The sequence below is a fragment of the Psammomys obesus genome, unplaced genomic scaffold (genome assembly GCF_907164565.1).
Source record: "Psammomys obesus unplaced genomic scaffold, mPsaObe1.curated_primary_1811, whole genome shotgun sequence".
Classification (NCBI taxonomy): Eukaryota; Metazoa; Chordata; class Mammalia; order Rodentia; family Muridae; genus Psammomys; species Psammomys obesus.
The window spans coordinates 18,680,613-18,701,649 of NW_026585504.1; positions in this window are offsets into that span (position 1 = coordinate 18,680,613).

A 21,037-nucleotide genomic window follows, 5' to 3' on the forward strand; every position below is an offset into this window, starting at 1 on the left:
TCTTTCTTTCTTTCTTTCTTTCTTTCTTTCTTTCTTTCTTTCTTTCTCAACGTAACTTCAAATAAGACCAAAGCATTCATTTGTTTACTGTATTCACAGTGATCATTATAGGTTAGGGAAGTCTTAGGCTATACATAGTACTTACAGATACCATTTCCTGATTCTTTGCTGTTTCTAAAAAGAAGAACCTTTTGACATTTCCTTTCTTCCCTTCAGCTAAGCAACAGGAAATTAAGGGAAGAGTTATTAAAAAATCAAGTCCATATACCCCCCCTTTTGTTGTTATTTAGGCTTGGATCTATTGAAAGGAGGGATTTAAAAGATGCTGAAATGATTTGGATATCAGGTTGAGGGAATGTGTGCCCACCACTGTAGCTAAGCCATTTAATATGCTTTTCTACATGCCTAAATAGAGAGCATTCATTTCATGTGCCTCATGAAAATCATCAGAGTAATGAAGCAACAGAGATATGGGATTTGGAAAACCATTTTAAACTTTACAATGAAACTGTTTGTGAGATCTTGAACCACAAAAGTGTGAACATTTTATTCCTCTGTATATATTCCATACCTAAAAAAAAAACACTTAATTTTGTCATACAACAAAAAGATGAGATACATTTCAGCTGCGATAAACAAAATAAAACAATGCACATTTGGATTTTTTTTTAAAGGGTTGGGTCATGGAAGATTGAAAACTAAAGACAAAACCCACAATTGGTTTTAAGTGTGTTGATGGAAATCCTCTTACAGTGGCTAGTGTAGGTGGCAAATGGATCATCAGAGGAGAGCTGAAGACAGGGGAACCAGGAAGCTACGGGGAAGTGAGCCGCAGACTAATTTATCTGTTGTGCTGCATTGGCGTCAGATAGCCTCTTATTAGGGAACAGCTTTCAAGGCTGCTGTGATGGACCCTGATCTTCATCCTGGTGGGAGCTTTGCTTGGGGTTAGGAAACAAGAGCGTGGCAGAGCTGGTGTTAAATATCCTTAACCCCATTTGCCACATCCCACAGAATTAGGGCTCTCTCTCTCTCCCTCCCTCTCTCCCCTCTCCCTCTCTCCCTCTCCCTTTCTCTTTTGCCCCTCTCTCTCCCTTCTCCCTCTCTCTGAAATGCGAGAGAAGGCTCCAGATTCACATGAGTGATTTTCAGCTGTGTGTTAGGCTCCTGAAGTCACCTCTTCATTCCCATTGTTTTAGTGTGAAATCATTTCCTCAGGAGATAATTAGGGTTGCTCCATTTATTACATTAAATGATTAGCATGCACTTGAAATGATCCAGTGTATTTTCCTTTATTGCTGATGACTCTTAAATATGGGCCTCCATTCTTAATGGTTAAATTAAGGTTGTCTTGGCTTTTTGTAGCCGACTGTGTAGCCAAACAAGAGAGACTTTCTTTTCCAAACACAGGCCAGGTGTGCCGGGCCTGAGGTCTAGGTCTGGAGAGGTTCCATTCACGTGGCTCTCCCACCTGGTTCAACAAAGCGCTTGATGCCAGTGTTTAAAGGGTTTCTTTCCCAAACCCCCTTTAGAAAACACTTTCAATGGCAAGGTTTTGTCTGCATTACTCATCCTACGTGTGCAGTAAGTAAGCTGAACACAGAGTGACCCTAGCTCCCATTTCAACAAAGTGCCTCACTGGAAAGGCATGTGCATTATTTGAGCAAGCAATATGCCCTCCAAAGCTGTGGAAAATGATATTTCAAGAATTACCAAATATAGATTTCATTTGGATGCAAGTGCTTTGTGCTTGCTTTGAACTAGCCTGGGTGGGTGACTGACAGTCCTCCCCAGGCCACTGGAAAGTTCAGATCAAGTAGGCACTGAATGTTAAAAAGGCAAGTATGAAACAAGCTGAGTTCATGCTGTGGTTAACTCATATATTCAGATTTTCCTTACAAGACGGTAATAAGTGACCTGATAACAACATTAGGGTCATTAGAAAAATTTAGATCCATTTTTTTTTTTTTTTTAGCTGCAAGATATAAGCAGGCAGATGCTTAGACCAGATCTTGGTGCAGGATTACTGTTTTCACATTTGTCCACTCCACCTAAATATGAGCTGAAATTAAAAATATCACCGATAAGAGGCAGAAATTTACATAAAAGGAAAAAAAAGCCTTCAAAGAATACAGTACAAAATTTCCCACAAACTTCAAATAATTACATATTCTGAAGATGAGGGATCATTTTTTCTGCCACCTAGTCAGAGATGACTCAAGATTGTCATTTTGCTCTTGTTGATTTGTTTACATAACTATCGTGTTCAAAAGCATCCTTATTTTCGAGAGAACTGTGAGATGCTGTCGGGAAGTTTGCAGTTCCTAGTGGAAACTGGAAAAATGAAAAAGGCAAATGTAGAAAGGGAGAGAGGGGCTAGAGGGAAGCAAAATCAAGGGCCAGCACTCTGTACCACCACCAATGTTTCCTTCTGGAATGGGATCAGGACTTGGGGAGCCTCACAATCCGACTTCCCAGTTTCAGTGAAAGAAGTAAGTACCAGGAATCAGGGAGTTCCTTACAGAAGGAGAGGAGGAATTCAGGACTTCTTTCACGTAACACACTTACTCCTTCTTTCTCATAATTATATTCCAGATGAGCTCTCTAAACAGTAGCCTTTCACCATTACAGGAAAGAGCAGGAAGCAGCACGGAAGGATTCTTTGTATTGGTCTTCAGGGGGAAAGTCAGCCAAAGCGGAGTTGAAAGAGACTGAAGCTTTTCACCCGAACGAGAATGGCATCGACAGTGAAAGGGCCTTTTTTGTTGGACTTTGTTATCTTGGGGGGTAATCAGAGAAATCATACAGGGTTCCTTTTATAAAGTTATTTCAGGGTTATACATTTGGAATGGTAATGTGCTGGTTAAATATCTAAATAACCTCAAATAATCCTTGTGTTTTCCCATTCACCCAAACTGACGAAAACGGTCCTGTTTTTGTCTTTCCTGTGTTAGCAAAGTGCGGCTGGGTTCCGGTTGAAGCGCATTCTGAAGAAACACCTGTCTGTCAGCTACATCCCATATGGTCTTATTTAGGTTCACTCAGTGGAGACACATCATTGCAGGAGAGGGGAGATAACTCTAGATCACCCAGGTTTTTGTTGTTGTTGTTGTTGTTGTTGTGTGTGTGTGTGTGTGTTTTAATCTTAGAAGTGGCATCAGGGTTTGTCTGGACATAGGCAGTTGCCACCCCCCGACTCCCTTGTTTGGTTATTCTGTCACCTTGACAAGGCAGACTATGGCAGGGGGATTCACTTAGTTCTCCCTCTCGCCTCCGGCTGGAGGTATTATTTACAAGTGGCATTCCTGTAGGATTAGGTATGATCTTTCTTGACGGATCTTACCACCAAGTCCGTTTTCTACTCTATGCAATACAGATATTATTCAAATCACCTTAAGTAAATAATAGTCAAACTGCATTATCTTGTAGCCAGTTATACCAAAAGAATCTTTGGGAGATGGAAATTCAATTATTAGAAAGGTGTTGGCAGCCTACTGATGGCCGTCCATCTTTAATCTCTTTTAGAACTTCCAAGAGCATGGCGGATGCATGCTATTCTGAATTCCAGGAGACAGCTTATCCTATCAGGGTGCTGTGGTGTTACCTCACCCAGATGGGAGGATTCTCCAGAAGGGAGATGTCTGCAGGTCCTCACCAGCATCTTTGCAGAAGGAGGGGTCCAGCAACAAATGACAGAGAGGTGGAGAGGCTTGAACTGTACTTCTTTGTATAATTCCGTGATATATATTTTTTTGAATGCACGTCTCCTTTTTCAAAGGAAAAAGTGCAATGCTGAATACCACACGTGTCCAACATTTAGCCCATTTAAAAGAATGCTTAATTGAGAACATTTCTGTTACTTACAAGAATAAAATTTTCTAGCCCCCCCCCTTTTGTAATATTTTATTTAAACGCCTGGGGCTGTGACTTATTTCTACTTTAGTCTGATCTCACAGAGAGAGATTCTTTGGATCATGTAATTATTCTTTGTTGCATCCAGCACGCCTCTGATTTCTTAGAACAGCAGAAGTAAAAATCAGGTTGATTGTCTTGCAAAATGTGAAGCTCTTTGCTCTTTTTATATTAAAACCCCTAAAAATAAATACATCAACCAAAAAATGCTAAATAGAAAAGCAAAACTCCAAAATATGCAATCCAACTAACAGGTTTAATAATCCAAGTAGACTGGTACAAAGCCATCTGTGTTCCCTGTGCTATTCCACGAATTCTCTGAGTTATTTTACATCTTAGGAATCTGATACTTTATATGAATGCACTTTTCTTAAGGTAGAAATTTTGCTTCTCCCAACAGCCCACTGTGATGTTAGCTAATTGTGAAGACAACTGGTGACCTCGATTAATGCCCTTAGTGATTATCAAATTAAAGATAACCCTCCCCCTTCCCAAAGCAAATCTCATAAATAAACATGAATTATCAAAAACTGGCTGAAGTCCTAACTTTTTAATAGGACTGCATTCTTCCCTGTGTTTTAGGTTTAAGGGACAATGTCCGAAGTCACTGTGGATGGCATCTCAGAGTCGCTCAACTTCTCTTTACGGAAACTTCATTGCGAACTTTTTGTCCAAAAAAAAGCTTTCGTGTGCATGAAGAAGAAAAGAGAAGTAGAAGCCAAACTCTGTGTGAAACAATAGTAGTATACTATATATTAAGTTTCTTTCAAAGGGATTTTAATTGTGCCTTTATGCAAATATGAGAGTCTGCTAACATCAATCCACAGGGGGAAAAAAAAGAGAGCAATTCAATTACTACAAAGAAGATGGCATCAGAGAAAGGAATCCAGGCTCTGGGACTACCATGTTTTGTTCATCTGGGACCCTTTCAGAGGAAAATGGCATACCTAGAGCCGAATAGCGGATATTTGACTTTATTATGGTAATGTCCCAGCCCTGGAAGGAAAGATTCACAGAAACATACTGGTGTGACTCCATTTAATAGATGTAAAAGACTGCACACTTACAATACATAATCTACCTATGCAAACACAGGCTTAGCTGTGTGCTGATTTATCCATTTGCAATAGCTTGAAATTCTTTGAAAGGATTTTTAAAGACTTTATTGTCTAAGAATGAATATTTATAATGCTATAAAGATACAGGTTACTTACTGGTTAGGCAATGATGTTTTGGACCAATAAAAGAGGAAATAAAGAGACATATTTAAAAAAAAACTTCTAAGTGGGTTTTGGATAGATTTTTTATCAAGATATGTGCCACATAGCCTGCACCGATATAACTCCTTTTAGAATGTCATATCCACAAGTACATCCATCATGAGTGTGTGTGTGTGTGTGTGTGTGTGTGTGTGTGTGAATGTGTACACGTGCAGGTACTTAAAACCTATGGAGCCATTGTTTTATTTGCTTTCCCTCCCCTTCATGCTAATTAAAATGCTCTATTTTTTTGTTCAGTTTTTTTTCCTGAATTCCCAGAAAAATCTAAAATATGTCTTTTAAGATGAAGTGAAAATGTTTTTATATTTTGAAGCAGAAACATCAAAATTCATTAAGCACAAAGGCTCCAGAATATTAATCTGTCTGCCAGTTCTCAGCCCAGTGTGAATTCATCTGCTTCTAAGTCTCAAAAGTGGATATCAAAATAGAAACACTGTCATGATTTCAGGAGTTTCAGCAGATTTGCCTTTTATTAAAAACACAAACCTTGATCATCCTGAGATGTTTGCATTCTGCATAGCGTGATCGCTAACAGAGGAACACCCTGCCTCTTCCCACAGTCTCCCTTCAATTTGTATGAAGAAGCGTCATCACAGACAAGGTTTGGAGAGATTACTTAGTGCATAGTGCATATGTACTTGTGGGATGCGTTTGCCTTGAGGGAAAAACAAGGACAGGATGTCCTGAGACATGCTAACTATGTAGCTGCTTAATTGCGTAGCCCTGCAGAATCTAAGACAGCCGCTTTGTTTGGGGCAAGAAGAGAGGTATCTGGGGCGCTGGACATTTCGTTGTGACCTTCTGCAGTACTGAATAATCTTGTAGTTAGCAAGGTATTTAGTTTGTCCTAGAAAGACCACTTGCTAGATGCTGCCTTAGAGGCTGAGGACGCAGACCAAAGCTGAAATGTCACACCGAAGAGATCAGCCAAGGCAGGCAGTGGGGGTGGGTGCTTGCAAATGGGGCAGAGCAATAGCAGCCATCAACCATTTATCTCTCCAACAGTCACAAACCTGTGCTCAGGAAATGATGAATGAAGCAGAGGAAAAAAAAAAAGGCCTAAAAGTTAAGAATCACCCCTTCACTCTGAGTTTATAATTTTGTTATTAACTTCAAATGCGCTTAAATGCTGCTTCTTTTGTTGTTGTTGTTGTTGTTTTGTTTTTAATCATACCACAACCCTTTGGTCATTTCCCATGGTGCCAGGAGAATAAATTCACCTGTAACGTTTCCAGTTTCGCACGTCTGTGATTCTGTTTCACGTTGACTTCTTCGAAAGCCACAATAACACTGCGCTTCGGCTGTTTCTAGTTTTGGCTAGTGCTACATGTGTTCATTCTCAAACGGAGCTGTTTGTTTGTTCAAAGCTGCTTTCTCTCTGCAGTGACTTTATGTGTTTGTTCACTGGCCAAAATGAGCACCCCTCCCTGGGGATTCCTGTCCCATGAGTGTGTAACAGAGTCCAGATGCAGCATGAGGGCTTGTGCTGTTTTGACAAACAAAACCAAACCCGGAACCGCCTGCGAGTGGTTGATAAATCTTTCCATCGGAATCACACTTGTCTAAGTGGCAAAGAGGCAACATTCGCTTCTCATTCGATATTTGAGCGCGCAGAAGGCAGGTTTAATTGCTCCCCATAGGCAAGAATTTGGCAGAGAGAAAGCAGGGGATTTCAATCGGTCTGTCTAGCTATATTTTAAAGCGACCCTTGCTGGAGTGTCTTCGTGTTTGTGTTGGCATTAATAGAATAAAAATGTATATTGGACTTGAAAGGTGTTTTGATGGTAGGTAAACATATTTATTCTGCTCGCTTGCTGCACTCGCTCTGCCAAAAGAGGCAGCTGAGAGGGCGGTGCCAGCATCAGGGCACATTAGGAACCAAAGCCCCAACTTCAGGTTTGGAGCGCAGGGTCAGTTTAACTAAGCCTCACGATGGCTGCTAGCAGAGGTCCTTGTGAGTGGCAAAGCAGCTGTAAGTGAGCCAACAAACCAAAGACTCTCTTTTAAAATTTGATTTCCTCCTTGAAGAAAAAAACGATGTTTTATATGTTCATTATTACTCTCTCTCTCTCTTTCTCTCTCACATACATGTGAGATTTAACTGACTCTCTGAATAGAGAAAAAGTGTTACGAAGGTGCGTTGCAAAATGTCTTGAACACCAACGTAAGGCAATGTATGTTTGTGTGTAAATTAAGTCAGGTATAGCTGAATACAAAAACTTTCGTATTCTCTTGATGTAACACTTGCTCCCGATCCCTGCTACAAACCCAGGGAAGCTGTCTTTCCCTGAAAATGAGCCGCTGTTCAGACTTACCTGTGGGGCATCTTTCCCTTGGACAACTTGCTGTTTTTTTTTTCCCCCTCAGAGACATTGTCTCCAGAGAGTATGCTGTACCCAGACAGCTCTTTCTCAAGTTTGCCTTGCTTTAAAAGTAGATGGGGTGTTGAGGTGGGCAAACTGAGATAAAATGGAGACCCGCCTTTTCTCCTTGTAGGCAACGGAAACACATTAAACAGACCCATTTCCGTCTCCAGCGTGTGCACCTGCTTCACCCAGTGTCGTCCTCAGCCAGGTCATTTGGCTCTCAGGCAATGCTGCTCTTTTTTCCCCTGCCCCCAAAGGGGGCACAACATCAATTAGTTTGCACAAGTTCAAAAATGGTCAGGGGTCTAGGATAGCAAGGAGCAAAGTTTGCTGCTTTCTTGAGAAATGAACAACGTTACCAAATAGAAATGCTAGAAATACTGCTGAGTGAGGAGATGTCGGGGCGGAGGAAGTCTGCTGCCTTGACAGTTGAGAGAGTAGACTCCTCAGGAAGAGAAAGGGAGAGGTGGAAAAGGAAAGATTTTCTGTAAATTTAAAGAATCTCTCCCAGTGACTTCCCAGTAAAGAATAGTTTCCTAATGTTGAACACCGTATCCTCTGTTACCACATTTATTATTGCAAAATGTGAGAATGCGTGAGTGGTGGGTGTTTTGTTGTGACATCTGAACTATTTGTAAATATTGTTCACAGCTTTCTTAGCATATTTTAGCGAGGCAACATTTCAGGAAAGTATAATTTATTGCACATGATATAGAGGGCGAGCTCTCACCCATTTGTTCTCAGTATCTCCACAACAGCAAACTGACAGTAGACCGTTCGATGGGGGAAGATGTCAGCTGAGGCTCCAGGGCCCTGTTCCTGTCTCTCTGCCTTGAGAGACTGAGCAAGGCCAGGAGATTGCCTTTACTTGATGTCCGGGCTCCAGCTCTATAAGCTGGGCAGAGGACAGTGTGTGATTTATTTTCCCGTCTGTTAGTGTGTCATGGGTGCATTTGTACGGATGCATGCACGCATGTATGTGCCCATGTATGTATTTATATGTCCATGGATGTATGTGGCAGCTTTGTGCAGACAGGTTTCTATGGTTGCCACGTGCAATTCCAATTCTACCTTGCATGCTATTTTTCCTTTCTTCATTTTCCATGTGTCTATAGATCTACCTACCTACCCCCCTACCTAACTACCTATCTATATCACCTTTGCCCCAATTGGCTAATTTGGCTTTGTCTTAGTCTTTTAAATTTTCCAAAAAGAACATGTCTGGGAGGAAGTAATGAGATGCTTCCTTTTCTTCTCACTTCCCTACCAGTTTTTCAATGATCATTAAAACATATTGTAGTTTTGTAAGTCCTCCCCTCCCCAATCTTCAAGGTGTCATTTTAAAAAGCAAATTAAAAAAAAAAAAAGAAAAGACGTGGGCCAGATCATTTTGAAAAGTTGTTCTGTTCAGACATAACAGAGTGAACTGTCTGTTGGGAGTGAACTGTCCAGACAGTAAATCCAGTCTTCCTCCAGCAGAAGCCTTGTCAGACTTCATCTGCCTCCTTCCTAGTCTCCTCTTTCCTTTCTTGATCCTTTGCCTCTCCACTCTTCCTGTACTGCACCTCCTCCTTCAGCCTCCCTCACGGTGCTCCCCCCGTGCCATTTTAGTGAGGAGGTAGGCCGGCTTCACATAAAAGCCACAATGGTCTGCACGGAGCAGTTGCACTAGACATGGTAGTTGCAACTTTATGTTAAGCCCCAGAAACAGGCAAAACTCTCCTCATCTCATGAAGGGGCAAACGAAGCTCAAAGAGCTGAAATTACCTGTCTAGAGTACTTAGTCAGAGAGAGTATGACTTCTAAGTGGAGGCCGGTCACTGTCAGAGCATGTACTTAGTTAGCACCCGTTAGGTTCTGCGCTGGATTCCATCACCACAGAAGGCAAAGGCACAGACAACGTGATGATCCCATCTTTTATCACGATGCCTTTACAGTAAAGTTCTTGGCAAGGCTGTGGCTCAGAGGCAGCCCAAAGAAAACTTGGAACAAGATGTTGGTTTTCCACTCCTGAACTGTTCAGTAGATATGGACTGGGAAACTGACTTTGCATGCCTCTGAAATGCGTCAGCTGATTGTGTTGCCTAGTCAATGGATCCAGATGCGGAGGGCCCTGGGCTGGGGAATGTAGTTGAAACGTTCTCAGCGGTCCTGATCAGCCACCCTGTCTCAGGCTTGTCCAGATCATGTTTATCAAGGAGCCTCGGAGAGAGCCTGACTTACCTAGTAACTCTTGGTTTGCTCTTTGGTTTATTTAATTCATATAATATGAAAATGATGATCAACTAGACCCTCTTCTAACTGTCACGACAGCATATTGCTTATGTTACACATCAATAAACCACACAGGGTTGGCATGCAGCTGCGTATGGCCTGCTGATCTATGTTTCTGCACTTTGCATAATCATACACGCTGCAGTATTTCTATAATAAAGTTTCTGCATATGGGCTGGAATACTTTTCAATCTTCGAGCTAACGGTTTGTGCCAATAAATCCACTATTGTGTGAAAACTAGCAGAATATGAAAATGTTCAGCTTATGTCTCTCTAAAACTGGGGGAATGACGCACATTGCTGATTACATTACCTTGTCCCTTGAAGCAGCTCCCAAAGCTCAAAGACATTTCTGCAGGTGTTTTGTCATCAATGAATATGTCGAAAGCCACCAGCGTCACCCAGAGAGCCATCTAGGAAGGCATCTTTAGTGAAGCCTGATCTTATATCCAAAGTCCATTTGCTAAGCAATATGAAATTTAAATGAAAACAGGAAGATGCTTAAAAAAATCAATAGCTCAATGGAGCTGTTTCTAGACAGGTATTTTCTTGTCTAATAGAATCAAACTTGATATTTTATGAATATTCTTAGCATTTGTAAACAGCATACTTGGGTACAACCTCTAGGTACGCATTCATGAAGACGGCCGGTTTGTGTGTTTTCTTTTCACACTCTATGTATTCCAGTCTACTTGTTACCGCCTTGACCTAGCACCTCATCCGCTGCTCGCCTAGAAACAAAGATGTAGCTCTTCAAGCAATGAAGGCATGGATTCCCCGGCAACAGGGGAGTGACGGAGTCTGTGTGACCGTTCTACCGACTCCAGCACACACCTATGCTCGGCTCAACCCAGTAAGTACTCTGTGATTCACAGATGACTTCCAAACGTTCTCTCTGGCTCCCCGGGCGAAAACACACGGAGAAAAGACTCTTAAGTTTACATATGGGGCATAAACAGCAAAGGTGCTGTCTTAATTTTCGGTCCACCCCGCCAGACATCCTTCATGGCGTCAGCATTAAAGCAGGAACCAGCGCTACATGCTCCTATTGGATAATAAGGAATGGAAGTTGCATGGGGGTCAAGTCTCTAGGAAATCCCCTCTTTCTTTGAAAAAATGTCATTGGCAAGATAGGAGATTGGCACCACAATGAGCAAAATATAGTGCGGGCTGATACGCGCTGTCAGGCGGAATTTGGTTTGAGAGACTGACTTTTGTCTGCATGGTGTCTCCGTTCCAAAGAAGATGGAAAGTGCAAAGCTGGAGGTTTCCAGTCTCTGGTTAATGTGGTCTACACAACTGAATAATGTATAAGGAGACGTTCCTTTGATAATGTCACAATTATTCATTGTACAGCCATAAACTCAAATATTCACATTAACAGCTAGGTATTATTTTTCTTCTCTGAAATTAAGTGAGCGGCATCAGTGGTCATAAATGAGAGCATTCATCAAAGGCGGAGCCATGGCAGAGGATTAAGCGAATGCTGATGAAGTGTCCAGATTCCCATAACTTGGAATGGAGCTGCATTCAGCATTCCTTTATTATCCATCTGCCGCATAACAAAAAGTCTCCTATATTTAATGCAGGTTTGCCCTAGGCCACGTAATAGGATTAGGAATAATTTCTACAAATTTACAAAAACAAATCACATGGGAAGGCTTAGAATTTGCTAATAATTTCTCCATAGCTGGGAGATCAAAGGTATATAAGAGTCCCTAGCCAGGCGGTGGCTTGACCCTGGCTAGGCTTTCTTAATGAAAGGGTTAATCTTCTCCGAGGTGACCATAGAGGAGCAAATAGTGTGACCAAAGGCAGATTCATTGCCCCCCCAAACAAGGAAGAAAATAGTGTGAAAAACACAACAGCAAGAAAACATTTACAGAATCACACTACATTTTCTGGTTAGGGAAAAAAAATAACACTGCAGAATCTCACTGAAAGGGGGCAAGACAAAGGAAGAGAGCTGGCTGAGGAACAAGGCCAGGGAAGATCAAAACCTCTCACCAATGCCTTGAGGAATAAAAGACATTAGGCTGCCTGCTTCTCCTTTTAAAGCTCTCCCCATTGTGGTCAGGTGAGTGAGGGCCACCACACAGCCCTTCGCTCACTCACACTGTTTATGCTAGGCCTCCTGGCCTGGCCAACATGGCCAGGGGCTGCTCACACCAAGCCAAGCAGACTTTGTAGGTGTAGCCCTTCATAGACATGCAGACTGGGATTGGAAACTGTGAATTCTTACATGGACTTTCCCTATTCTTGAAGGGAAATGAAGGTGAACAAAGGCATATTAAAAATAATGAGGGCAGCTAAGATGAACGGGAGGCTCCCATGTCATCCGTATTCTACCTTACTAATTTAGACAAGTGGCCAAATTTAGTTCAGTCTCCCGTTCTGCCTTTCCTTCCTCGAAGCTGTAACAAGGTAGTCAGGATCACAGCTATTAACAGCCTTGCCTGGCCCCCTTTCCTAGCGGTGGTTACGAAATCCCACTGCCAGCCCGTGTAAGATGTCTGGGGACGTACCAAATACAGTGCTGGCTTCTTCACCCAGCACACGACTCATCAGACAGAGGGGTTACACATAGGATCTGTCAGTGCAAGAGTGATGGTGGACAGCTGGGCGGCTTCATGGAGGGTAAGTTAACCCTTTGGTGGAGGTGAGAGGCTTCTTGTTAATAAGCCAGCTTGGGCACTGATCCAGCTAGAGGGAAAACAGAGGTGCCTATGTGTGCGTGTCTGTCACCCATTGGCCTGTTCAAACAGATGAAGACTGAGATAGAAGTCTGACATGGAAGGAGCCTGAGAGAGATCAGGCTGAAGAAACAGAGAGGATTCTCTCAGTCGTTGAAGTGATGGCCTCAAAGTGAGGGGACCCTGTAATTTTCACTGCTGTCTAATGGTGAGAAGCAGACACGCATATTGACCTTCCTGAGAAGTGGCAGTGAGCAAGGGATGTTCCTTTCCTCTGTCCACAGTAGAGGAGAAACTAGTCATTGACCATTCCAGGACCTCCTTAGTACTGTTGGACATAGACGCCAACAGAGACTTCTGGAACCTTACATACTGATTACCAGTTCCATGCAATGCTAGATTTTTTTTTTTTGTGGGTGCAGTGGCAGTGAGGAAGAATGGTTGGTCCTTTGGACAGAGACTTGAAAGAGAACAGAGTCTACTTTGGGATCTCGGACCCCGGGTTTCATTAATATGTACCTCACGATCATGGCTACTGAACATTCCAATCAAACGCTAACAAGTTAAATTTACATTCATTCACAGACAATCTTGTGTTGGTAGGTGCTTTGCATAGATTGGTTACTATTCTAAGTGCTGTAAGTGTTAGGCTCTTTTAAATGGTATTCTGATTTTGCTCTTACGTAATCCTACCATGGAAATATATTTCTTGCTGAATAGAGTGATTCTTGCCTTTAATCCCAGAACTCAGGAGATACAAGCAGACAGATCTACACAGACAGCTTCGGGTCTGGCATGGCTACAAATTGAGACACTGCCTCCAAAATCAAACAAACAAATAATAAGAAAATATTTTTAAAAAGAAAATTCTTTCTTGTTTCTACCTTACATTGGTTAAGTTTTATCAACTTGACAAAGCTAGAGACACCTGAGGCAGGATGTAGAAGGGATCCACTGGGGAACTATCTCCATCAGATTGGTCAATGGCCAAGTCTAGGCAGGTGGTCGCCAGTTGTTTACAAAAAGCAGCTGAATGGGAGTCTGGGAGCATTTCGCTATGATCTCTGCTTCAGTTCCTACTTCTTGGTCTCAGATTGAGCTCCAGCCTTGGCATCCCTTGATGATGAAAGTATAAACCATTTCTTAGTCCATGTTGCTTTTTGTTAGTGTTTTAGCACAGTAACAAAAAATCAAGCCAACACACACATTACAGACCAGTAAATGAATACTAAGAGATGTTAGGTCATCTCTTTAAGCTTAAGCTCCACAATTGGCAGGGCAAAGTTTTGCACTTGCCTGTTATGTTAGGCTATCTCATTTCTCTCCTCTTTTTTTGGCTAGATTTTGTTGTAATAAGAAAGGGATTATGAAGTTGAGTGGTAGACTTTGTTTCTATTTTTCTGATTATTAAGTTGAGGTTGTGAGGCAATGCTTGGCTTATTTGAAGTTGTCCAGATGACATCAGAGCTTGGAGGAGAGAACCCAAGTGCCAGCCCACCTGCCTGTGTACCATTTCTTCCTTGAAAGATAATGCTTTCCTGCTGTCTCCTTCTTAACATCAATATCTATCAGTTATTCAAATGCATGCTTATTCCAGTGTTGAATTTGGGGACTATGAAGATCAACAGAAACTCTGTCTTGAAGGGAAAGATGTAGAGAGAGCTGCAAAACACATGGAGCTCTGTATCTCGTATGCTGTAATAGCCTCAAGAAGAAAAGGGGAACCCACCATGATAAAACTGGGCCTATATTCAAAGACTGAAACCTTCACCTAGGAAATGAGGAAGATATTTTGAATAGACAGGAGTGAGGGTTGATGATGCACTGAGAGGCTCAGGTTAGCTCAGTATAAATATACTAGGTTTTACTAACTAGAAAAGTGTAGTATAGTGGTCAGAAAGGAAAACTTAAGTATATGAACTGTATTTTGGGAATGGCAGAAAGAAAATAGACTTGGGAGACTGAAGATGAGGTTAATAGAATATGGTTGTGTGGTATGTGAGGAAACTGACTCACAGGCTCCATTCTTGGGTCCCTGGGTGGCATTTGTGGCTGAGTAAACTAATACTAAAATGAGGAATATGTACAGTAGGGCAGACAAGAAACTTGATTCTATTTTCAACAAGTAGTTTTTGTGTTTATTGGATGCTCAGGCATACTCATTCAAATAACCTTTGCAAGTCACGGCATTGCGCTCATGAAAGCAAGCAAGTGCTAGATGAAGATGTACAGGATAGGTGGGAAAGGAACCACAACGTTCATGAGATGTTCTGAAGGACATGGAAGGGAGACAAGAGTGTGGCATCACAGTGCTTCCGAAAGACAGTGCCCACAAACAAAATGGAGAGAGAGAACAGGTTAAGAAAGCACGAAAATGATGAAACTGCGTAGTGGGCTCCTTAGGAAAAAGGATGAAGGGATGATATGCCCCTCCAAAGTGAGGAGAAATGGACAGGGAAGTGTCTTATGGGTTTTTTGTTGTAACAAAACACTGTGATCAAAGGCAACTTCGGGAGCAAAGGTTTTGTTCATTTCAGCTTACAAATTTCCAGGTCACAGTCCATCACTGAGGGAATTTAGGGTAGGAACCTGGAAGGAGGAAGAGAAGCAGAAGCAATGGAAGAGCTTACCAGCTTGCTTAGCCTGCTTTCTTTTTGCATCAAGGACCACCAGCCCAGCGTACCATCACAACTGGCTAGGCCTTTCCACAGCAACCACTAACTAAGAAATGTCCTTATAGGCTTGTCTACATCCAGATACTACAGAGGTGTTTTGTTGTTGTTATTTTTTCCTCATTTGTGTGTCTGGGAGGGAAATAAGGTGGGAAGGTATCATTCCATGAGCTGGGGTCCCCTTGCATACCAAGCAGAAGGTGAGCTGAGAACCAGCATTCATTTCTCTCTGCTTCCTGACTGTAAATGCGAGTCAGTAGCCATCCCATGCTCTTGCCACCACGACTGTTCAAATCATGAGTCAGAGTAAACAGTTCCTTCCTCAAGTTGTCACAAAAGCGAGAAAGTTAGCAGGGAGTTCATGCTCACTGAATGTGGCCTTTCTCAGAAACACCAGAACACTTCAGCACAAATCTTCCCAAAGTCTTCACACACAAAGAACAGGACGGCTCCTATCTTCAACAACATAATGGCTCACAGCGCTGTCTCCTTTCTGTCCTTTGGCAGGCACAGAGAATAATGGATTGTTGTGTGGTGCATGACATGGAAACCATGGTGGTTTGGTGGCTGGCAGGAATGGTAGAGCTTGTCTGAGAGAAAAAGTCACAGAGACTGGAACATTCTAGGACTCTGATGGTGTCTACTTCACCGTCAAGTGAGGCAAGACGTGTGTGTTCTTACAGAAGTATCCTGAGCCCCTGACAGGAATCATCAAACAGGAGACAGTGTCAGTCATGGTGGCCACAGCAGCTTTATTGGAGGGGCTGCTGAAAGGTAGCAGAGGACTAACTCTAGACCTGATCTGCCAAGACAAGTTTAAGAAAACAGACAAAGCATGTTATGGAGTGGAATATTTAAAGGACACACAGTCCCCAATTTCAGTCACAGCTCTGCCAAGTTCTGGCACAAGTTAGTGGGCTGACTGAATTCCATAAATGGAGTTGGAGATAGTGTGAGGAGAATGCTAAAGTTATTGTGGAGCTGGGCACCACAGTCAAACTATACTCAAGTACAGTAAATGAGTTTACCCCACAGTGTAACAGTTAATTACATTTGAGTGTGACTAAGCTTTTTAAAATAAAGGTTTTATTAGTTTTTTTAGAATCTCGTACAATGTATTTGGACCAGATCCATGCCAACTTTTTTTTTAAACTTCTCCCAGATCCACCTGGACTTCCCCACCACCAATTTCATGTCATATTATTATTATTATTGTTATTATTATTATTTTAAAAAACTATTGACTCCAATTTGTGCTGTCCATATATTTTTGCACCGACTGGATCATGGTTGACCTACCAGGAGCCATCCATCAAGAAACCAACTTTCTCATCCCTCAAAGCGATAACATGGAATGGAAAAGGAGTTCATGAGCCCCAGCTCTTACATGAGGAACATATGTGTTTTAAAAGCAGAATAAATCCTGCATTTTGTTCAGGCAAAACTCCTTCCTTCTTTTGCTTCCAATGCTTTCCACCATCCAGAGGACAACACAGGCATATCTGTTAATATTAATTTTGTTGCTTATTTCACTCCTACTGGGTCCTTAAAAAAACTGTCAGGTCAGGAAAGACATGGATGTTGGCTGTGCCTTCAGCTGTGCTGTTTCCATGTGTGCTGAGGGAGCTTCTCACTGGATGTTAATTCTGCAGATGAAGTCAGAGCCCCTATCCCATTGTTTGGGAAAACTGTTAAAACAAGTTCCGTTTCTATAGTAGTGGTTCCCCCTGGACACTATAGCAAAAGGTTGCATTTGCATCTTCCAAACTTATTTGACCCTGGAAAATTTTTCTCATAGGACATTCCAGAACTGATCCATTCTGTGGATCAGGCTCTGGAAAACTTATCTCTTGGAAAATATGGAGAGATTCCACTCTGATGGCTTGAAATGCTGATTGTTGGAAGACTCCTGTGGACCTAAGAAACTCAGACTCATTTGAAAAAAAAAACAAAAAGTTAAATTAAAACAGAGTCTTCCGGAGCCTCACAGAGGACGAGGAAAAAGGACAGGTGAGTCCTCAGCACCCAGATGTTGGTGTCCAGTGCTTTTGCCCCATGGCTGTCCCAGTTTATTCGCTTTCACCTTACTGAAGGAAGGGGGAGAGGCTTCATTGGTAACCCCCACCCAATATCTTGTGTAGGCTGGACTAATGCGGTGCTGTATCTTCTTTATATCAGACGCTGAGAGGCTGTGTGTCTCTCTTAAGCAAATGGCCACAACTCTGGCAGCAGCAGCTTCTGCAGGAAGCTTTCCAAACAGCAAGCAGAGTGAATCACATAATGGTAATTAGAATAAATCATAAGGAATTAGCGCTGTGAATTTTTTTTTTTATAGTGGACTTCTGCTTCTTGGTTTTAAATCCTCCATTTTCGAATGATTCTCCCAGCCAGGGTGTGATGGGAATTCTTCTGCAAGCTTAAAGCTGTTTACTATTTTTATTACATCAGATAACTATTTATTTATTTAGTCATTCTTAGTCAGAAAAACTAAACAAAAAACAAATCTGTATAGCTGTTTAAAAATTATGTGATAATGGGCCCACCTCCAGACTTTCTTACTTAGAATCTGAGGAAGGCACCACAGTTCATGTTTTTATAATTTCCTATATGAGTTTAATGTGTAAATGTGCACCCTGTGCTAGGAACTCTTGGGATGAGTGTAATTTAAGAAGAATCCATTATTTTCTATTTTTGACACTTTGCTAATGATGTCTATACCTGGAAAGATTGGGTTTTCCCAGCTGAAAAAGTCTTCAAATATGTCTATTTACACCTGAACCTAAACATCCTGTTGGAAGCAAAGTTGGTGCATGTGACAAAGTGTCACAGAAGGCAGGAGACTGCCTCAAATTCCCATTTGTTGCTAGGTCTAAGCTCCATTTTGTGAGGCAGTTTCTGAGCGTGTGGTCTATAGTCACCTTTGATCAAAAGAAATACGATGTTTATGGGTGAAGGAAATAAGGATCAGCAGGCTCCAGGGGACAAGAAGGAAACAGTGGATCTGAGCTGTTGTATCTCGGCTTGAGGGTCACAACAGCTCTTCCCACTGGTACATTGGAATATTGGTACACGGGCATATTGATACAACGACCAATATCGATATTTGGATTTGAAAATAACTCAGGAACTTAAGTTACTCCATGTCCCCATAAAGGTGTTGCTTTAACAGAAACCATGAAGAAGTTTCATAAAACGCTGAGGTTCATCCATTCAGAGAATCAAATTCTCCCATGCTACTGCTGTGAGTAGTAGGAATGTCTGGGTTCTGAAGTGTTGTGACATCTCCATATGCCATGAATAAGCCTTCATGGACGCAATGATGAAATGACAGTCTTTCTGCCTCAGTTTCTCTCCTAGGAGCCCCCACCATGTCTCTCTCTGTCTCTTTTTCTCTTTCCCTCATCTCTCTACCTCCATCCAACACTTTCATAAAAAAAAAAATGACAGGCTCCTGTGTACAATGGAAAACAATTACAGTAATAGTAACCATCATGCTTTTTTTTTTTTTTTTCTGTTTCTGATTCATTGGCAAGCTTTTGGGTGGCTTTTGAGAGAAAAGGTTGGGATTTCACTAACTGCTTGTGGAAGAGATGAGCAGGCAATCTGTTTATGACGTCTGTCACCTCACTGATCTCCTGAGCTGATTGAAGACTATTCTAGAATGGAAGCCAAGGATAAGTTGGACACTATGAGGCTTAGGGTTTTCAGATGAGTAGCTTTCCTCAAAGGCCGATCAGTTAAGCCACACCACACCTTTGAGAACCTGGAATTCTCCTCTTGTTTTCCTCGAGAACCAACCAGTTATTAACCGGCCAGGAGAACTGTGTATGTATGGCCTTATTATACGGACTGCAAGACTGTATATTTATTTTCTCAAACCATGGGGATACATAATCCTATCTAAGAAAGCCATTGTTTTAAGACAAAAAGTAATAATATTTCATTTGCCTAATTTTTTTTTTCTAGGTAAGACCTGACTGTAATCTCACATTTCTACAACCACCCCCACCAAATACTGAACTCAAATATTGCTATATAATTGAAATTAGTTTAAAAAATTAAATGACATTTTGCGAACCATTTAAAGGGGTCAGCGATGTGTTTGAGCAGTATGAGGTTAACCTTTGTGCATTTGGGGGAACGAAGCCTTCAGTGGGGACTCTGTGGCTGGGGGCTGTACTTGCTAAAAGTTTAAAACAGTAATTTTTTTTCCCAAGAAAGGTCATCTTGAGCTAAAATGTCAAATAAATTATTTAGATTACTGAATTAGAAAAGTGAGGATCTGACAGGCTGAATTTTTTATGCACATTAGCCACAGCCGGGGTCCCTTTATGTTCTTTTTATTAGGTAAAGTGCACCCCCTTTCCGCTTATTAAAAATCCCCCCATTTATACACTTCTTTTGATAGAAGACTTGTGTTTGTGAGCATCTACATACAGGAGGCAGCTGCCTTCCTACAGCCTGTCTTCATCGTGAGGCCTCTAGTCCTCATTCTAGCCAATACACACACAGTTCTCAAAGAGAGCATGCACACGTGAACACACGTGTCCTCAGACCTTCTTTAAATATATACATACATGCAGGTTCATAGTGATGAGTCTTTAAGCACCTATATAATCACATATGTTCGTTTTTTTCTTAAGTGAGATAAAGAGAGAGAGAAGCCCCACGGACATACAGGAAATGCATGGTATCAGCAGATTTTTTTCTCATGCAAGAGAAACATGTGAACATGTGATTTAAGGAATTTCCCTTTTAGCACGGTGATCTTTGAAGGGACCTCTAGATGCCACTGCCGGCTTGGGCATATGGCCATTTTTGGGGGGTTGTCTTTCTGCAGTAGAGATCTTTGAGTTTCTCAGAGGAACTTTCGCATGGCAGGTGAATGCTGGCTCTGCTGGGACTTTACTTATGAGAAGGTGAGGGGTAGAGCTGTCCAGATGGGTGACCAGGCTGGGAATCTCTTGGTTCCATCGCTCCAGGTTCTTTCTTCCCCGGGATGTGTATGACAGACCTGTGGTTGCTCAAGCAGAGAACTTTTTTCTGAATGTTTAGTTGACTGTTACTGTGTCTAAAGGTGGAACTAGCCACGATATGAGTTCACATCACATATATGTATGAATGAATGTATGTATAAAATGATGTATGTTCTAGATACTTATAAGACTTTTAAGCTTTTTCTCCTATTGTCTCTAGCTGATAAATACATATGCTTTCCTAGTTTCTCTCTTTACAGAAAACTTTATTTTTCTAAAATTGTTATTTTCCAAGGTGTTTTTCATATTTATCTAAAAAAAAATCAACTTTCCCCACTATAGTAGAAGTTTTCTTTGCTTTAAAACCTCAGTTCTGTTATGTAAGTATGTTTTTGGTTTAATCCCAAGAGTGAGATGTGGAGCTGCTTTTAGTTTGTCCACATCTGATAATTGCCTCCGAGAGGGGCGTGGTCTTTGTCAGCTTGAAATAGTTTTAACACTGAAGACTCTGAGAGAAAAAACACCAGAGCCCACTGAGGGGAAGGATGCTTCAAAGAACTGAAATAATGGATTATACCTAGATGGGAGGCCATAGTGGTTGAGATTAGAACCTAGAATTTAGAAATTCTTGGTTCTACATCTGTGACTCAATTACAGTTACTTGTTTTTCTTTAAAGTTTTAAAAAGATTTATTTTGTTCTATGTTTATGAATGTTTCTCTTGTGTCTTTGTGACTTTTCTATTGCCTTGATAAAATGCCATGACCAAGGCTACTTATAAAAGAAAGCATTTAATTTAGGACTCATAGTTCCAGAGAATTGGAGTCCATGACCGTTGTGGTAGAGAACATGGAGGCCTGTTGCT